Source organism: Mustela nigripes, chromosome 3, assembly GCF_022355385.1.
Source record: "Mustela nigripes isolate SB6536 chromosome 3, MUSNIG.SB6536, whole genome shotgun sequence".
In the NCBI taxonomy this organism is placed as follows: Eukaryota; Metazoa; Chordata; class Mammalia; order Carnivora; family Mustelidae; genus Mustela; species Mustela nigripes.
In genome coordinates, this window is record NC_081559.1 from 105669592 (window position 1) to 105675125 (window position 5534).

The 5534-nt window shown below is 36.2% G+C and overlaps 1 pseudogene; it reads left to right on the plus strand.

Moving 5' to 3' along the window:
* Positions 1-2438: 2438 nt before the first annotated feature.
* LOC132014508 (small ribosomal subunit protein eS6-like) lies at positions 2439-4704 on the plus strand (annotated as a pseudogene).
* Positions 4705-5534: the final 830 nt, after the last annotated feature.

Below are 5534 nucleotides of genomic sequence, written 5' to 3' on the forward strand. Positions count from 1 at the left end.
AGGGGTACGTGCACCCGAGTGTTTATAGCAGCAATGTCCACAATAGCCAAACTATGGAAAGAACCTAGATGTCCATCAACCGATGAATGGATAATGAAGATGTGGTATATATACACAATGGAATACTATGCATCCATCAAAAGAAATGAAATCTTGTCACTTGCGACAACGTGGATGGAACTAGAGCGTATCATGCTTAGCGAAATAAGTCAAGCGGAGAAAGACAACTATCATATGATCTCCCTGATATGAGGAAGTGGTGATGAAACATGGGGGCTTAAGTGGGTAGGAGAAGAATAAATGAAACAAGATGGGATTTGGAGGGAGACAAACCATAAGTGACTCTTAATCTCACAAAACAGACTGAGGGTTACTGGGGGGAGGGGGGTTGGGAGAAGGAGGGTGGGGTTATGGACAGTGGGGAGGGTATGTGCTTTGGTGAGTGCTGTGAAGTGTGTTAACCTGGTGATTCACAGACCTGTACCCCTGGGGATAAAAATATATGTTTATAAAAAATAAAAAATTAAAAAAAAAAAGAAAAGAATGACATCTCTATGTCTTTTGCCTTCTAATTCCTATAGAATTTTTTTCTTTTTTATTATACAGTCTAGTGCCTCTGGTACAATATGGATGGACATGTTACAGGCATCACTGTGTGTTATTCATTATTATGGGAATAGTTTAAATAGTTTCACTATTGAGGTTCACTATTGAGAATAATTTCTGATATAATCTTTGATAAACTTTATCAAGTAAGGTCTTTAATGGGGTCCTGGGTGGCTCAGTGGGTTAAGCTGCTGCCTTCAGCTCAGGTCATGATCTCAGGGTCCTGGGATCGAGTCCCGCATCGGGCTCTCTGCTCAGCAGGGAGCCTGCTTCCCTCTCTCTCTCTCTCTCTCTGCCTGCCTCTCTGCCTACTTGTGATCTCTGTCAAATAAATAAATAAAATCTTAAAAAAAAAGAAAGGTCTTTAATATTTATATAGGCATTTGTTGTGTTGTATTTTCATCATAAATAGTTGTAAAATTTTATCTAATATTACCTTCTGCACCAATTCATATAATTACACATGTTTTCCCCTTTTTTCTATTATATGATAAGTGACCATGTATTTTAATATCCATATAAATTTGCCTTTTTTGAATAAGCTATATTGTATATTGATCATAATGTCTTATATTTTAAGACACTGTATACTGAAATGTAGATAAGATAGTAAATGAAATGTTATGTGTATTTTGCCACAATCAAAAAATAGTTTGGTTAAAATTTGTTTCTCCTGCTTGAACATGATTAAGTCTTCCCTACAAAAATACCTATTCCTGACATATATATATATTTTAAAGATTTTATTTATTTATTTGACAGAGAGAAATCACAAGTAGTTGGAGAGGCAGGCAGAGAGAGAGAGAGGGAAGCAGGCTCCCCTCTAAGCAGAGAGCCTGATGCAGGACTCAATCCCAGGACCCTGAGATCATGACCTGAGCCAAAGGCAGCGGCTTAACCCATTGAGCCACCCAGGTGCCCCTATTCCTGATATATTTTTATAGAAATCATTTTATTTAGCAATATAATAACTTATAATTTCAATATATTCTTGACTAATTCTGGTCCTTGGTATTATTCTGTAAAATTGTCCATTTCTCCTAAGTTTTTAATTTTTTGCACAATTTTTTTAAATCTATCTTTTTTCTTTAAACGGTGACATCCTTAGAATATGTGCTGCTAAAAAAGCACTAAAGATTGCTAGTTTTCAATTTCTAATACTGTTTATCTCAGTTTATCTTTATTTTTGAACAATTTTGCCAGAGTTTTGTAAGTTTCTTTTAAGAACCAGCTTTGAATTTCCTGAATGCATTTAATACTTATTTTCAATTTCTTTATTTTCCCTTTGTTTATACTTTCTTGTTCCTGATGTGTTATTTTTCCCATTTTTTTTGAAAAAAATCAATTTTCCCTGCATTGATTTCCAGTCTTTCTTTTATCTCAATATAAGTTCTGAAATGTCAAAATCCTAAAGTTAGAAGTATACTTTCAAGCTCAAAAAATTTTCAGATATCCAGAGTAAGTTATGGTCTGTAGTGTTTTGAACTTCCAAATATATACAGAAAATTCAATTACGCTTTGTTATCTAAGAATATAATCTATTTCTAAAACATATCTTTTTTCTTTCTTTCTTTCTTCTTTTACAGAGTGGGGATCAGGGCAAAGGGAGAGGGAGAGAAAGAATCTCAAACAGACTCCCTGGCAAACATGGCACACAACACTGCATTCCAACCCATGTCCCTGAGATCGAGACCTGAACTGAAACCAATAGTTGCAGGCTTAACCAACTGAACCACCCAGGTGCCCCATTACAAAGGCTTTAAATTTGTGCAGAATTGTCATAAATCTTGGAAAGCTGTCAATTGTCATCTAATTTACATTGTTTTTGGAAAATGAGGTATATTTTTTATGAACAAAGAGTAGTTAAAACCCTCAGCTCTGATGATAAATATATTTACAGCTCTTTTTTGTGGTGCCTCGGAGGAAGTAGGCTTCTTCAGGATGAAATTGACATCTCTTTCCCAGCTACTGGTTACCAGAGACTCATTGAAGTGGATGATGAATGCAAACTTCGTACCTTTTATGAGAAGCCTACGGCCACAGAAGTTACTGCTGATGTTCTGGGTGGAAGGCTTATGTGGTCCTAATCAGTAGTGGTGATGACAAACAAGTCCTCCCCATGAGGCAGGATGTCTTGACCCATGGCCCTGTTGTCCTGCTGCTGACTAAAGTGCGTTCCTGCTATACACCAAGGAGGACTGAAGAGAGAAAGTACAAATCTATTCGGGGTTGCATGGTGGATGCCAATCTGAAGAGAGAAAGTACAAATCTATTCGGGGTTGCATGGTTGATGCCAATCTCAGTGTGCTCAACATGGTCATTGTGAAAAAAGGGGAGAAGGATATACCTGGACTCATTGATACTACTGTGCCTCATCGCTTGGGGCCCAAAATAGCCAGCAGAATCTGCAAACTTTTCAGTCTCTTTCTCTTTTTTTTTTTTTTTTAATTTTTATTTATTTTTTAAATTTATTTTCAGTGTTCCAGAATTCATTGTTTATGTACCACACCCAGTGCTCCATGAAATATGTGCCCTCTTAATACCCACCACCAGGCTCACCCAACACCCCAAACCCCTCCCCTCCAAAATCCTCAGATTATTTGTCAGTCCACAGTCTCTCATGGTTCGCCTCCCCCTCCAATTTCCCCCAAGTCCCTTCTCTCCATCTCCCCATGTCCTCCATGATATTTCTTATGCTCCACAAATAAGTGAAACCATATGATAATTGACTCTCTCTGCTTGACTTATTTCACTCAGCATAATCTCTTCCAGTCCCATCCATGTTGATACAAAAATTGGGTATTCATCCTTTCTGATGGAGGCATAATACTCCATAGTATATGTAGACCACATCTTCCTTATCCATTCATCCATTGAAGGGCATCTTGGTTCTTTCCAGTTTGGCAGCTGTGGCCATTGCTGCTATGAACACTAGGTTACAGATGGCCCTTCTTTTCACTACATTTGTATCTTTGGGGTAAATACCCAGTAGTGCAATTGCAGAGTCATAGGGAAGCTCTGTTTTTAATTTCTTAAGGAACCTCCATACTGTTCTCCAAAGTTGCTGCCCCAACTTGCATTCCCACCAACAGTGTAAGAGGGTTCCCTTTCTCCACATCCTCTCCAACACATGTTGTTTACTGTTTTGTTGATTTTGGCCATTCTAACTGGTGTAAGGTGGTATCTCAATGTGGTTTTGATTTGAATCTCCCTGATGGCTAGTGATGATGAACATGTTTTCATGTGTCTGTTCGCCATTTGTATGTTTTCATTGGAGAAGTGTCTGCTCATGTTTTCTGGCCATTTTTTGGACATGGTTAACTGTTTTGTGTGTGTTCAGTTTGAGGAGTTCTTTATAGATCCTGGATATCAGCCTTTTGTCTGTACTGTCATTTGCAAATATCTCCTCCCATTCTGTGGGTTTCCTCTGTGATTTGTTGACTGTTTCCTTTGCTGTACAGAAGCTTTTGATCTTGGTGAAGTCCCAAACATTCATTTTCACTTTTGTTTCCTTTGCCTTTGGAGACATATCTTGAAAGAAGTTGCTGTGGCTGATGTTGAAGCGGTTACTGCCTATGTTCTCCTCTAGGATTCTGATGGATTCCTGCCTCACATTGACGTCTTTTATCCATTTTGAGTTTATCTTTGTGTATGGTGTAAGAGAATGGTCGAGTTTCATTCTTCTACACATAGCTGTCCAATTTTCCCTGCACCATTTATTGAAGAGACTGTCTTTTTTTCACTGTATATTTTTTCCTGCTTTGTCAAAGATTATTTGACATTGAGTTGAGGGTCCACATCTAAAGAAGATGATGTCCACAAGTTTGTTGTGAGAAAGCCCCTAAAAAAGAAGACAAGAAACCTAGAAACAAAGTGCCCATGATTCAGCATCTTGTTACTCCATGTGTCTTCCAACACAGATGTCGGTGTATTGCTTTGAAGAAACAGCAAATTAAGAAAAATAAGGAAGAGGCTACAGATTATGCTAAATTTTTGGCCAAGAAAATGAAGGAGGCCAAAGAAAAATGTCAGGAACAGATTGCCAGCAGACAGAGGCTGTCTTCTGTGAGAATTACCTCTAAGTCAGAGTCCAGTTAAAAATGAGTTTTTCTAATAGTGACAAATAAGATCAGATATCAGAATAAATAAATTTACCTTTTCCTAGTTTTGTTTCATATTTGAGGCTATATTACCAAATGTACAAAAGTTTAGAATTGCAATAACATTTTTATTATAAGTTGATGATCATCTTTATCTCTTAGTGATGTCTTAATTCTTTGTTTTTATTGGTAAACTTCTACAGCTATACTATGTTCAAGTGGTTAATACTTGTATATAACTTTCCTCGATATTTCTCTTAATTTTGGGGTTTCTTTTGCATATGTGACTGTAATTATTTGGCTTTGTTTGCCTTTTTGAGTCACACAAATATCTATTTTCCTTCTAACATTTAATATGCATACTAATACATTGAAATATGAATTCATATGTACACTTCCTTTCTTTTTATTGCAAATTTTCATGATTCCATTTCTTGTATTCTGCTAATTTGTAAATTATGAGCTGTAATTCATTTTAACAATTATATATGGTTCATCAAATTCTGAAGTTAATCACCACCTTTATTTTTTTCCCTAAACAATAAAAGGTTCTTAAAAGAAAACCAGTTATTCCCTTCTTATATCACATATTATTATGTATGTGGACTCTATCAGTTCTTTTCTAATATAAGTAATTTAATAAATTTATATGTTCTTTTGTTTATTATGTTTAAGAACATTTGGAAGACTCTCTTCAGTTTTCATTCCTTCTTGTACTAAAAAACCAGTTATTCCAAAATGAACATATATCTTCAACATGAGATCAAATTTTCAGACTATGCTTATTGCAGTGAAGGTAATATCAAACTCAGATTTTGATTTCTTGTA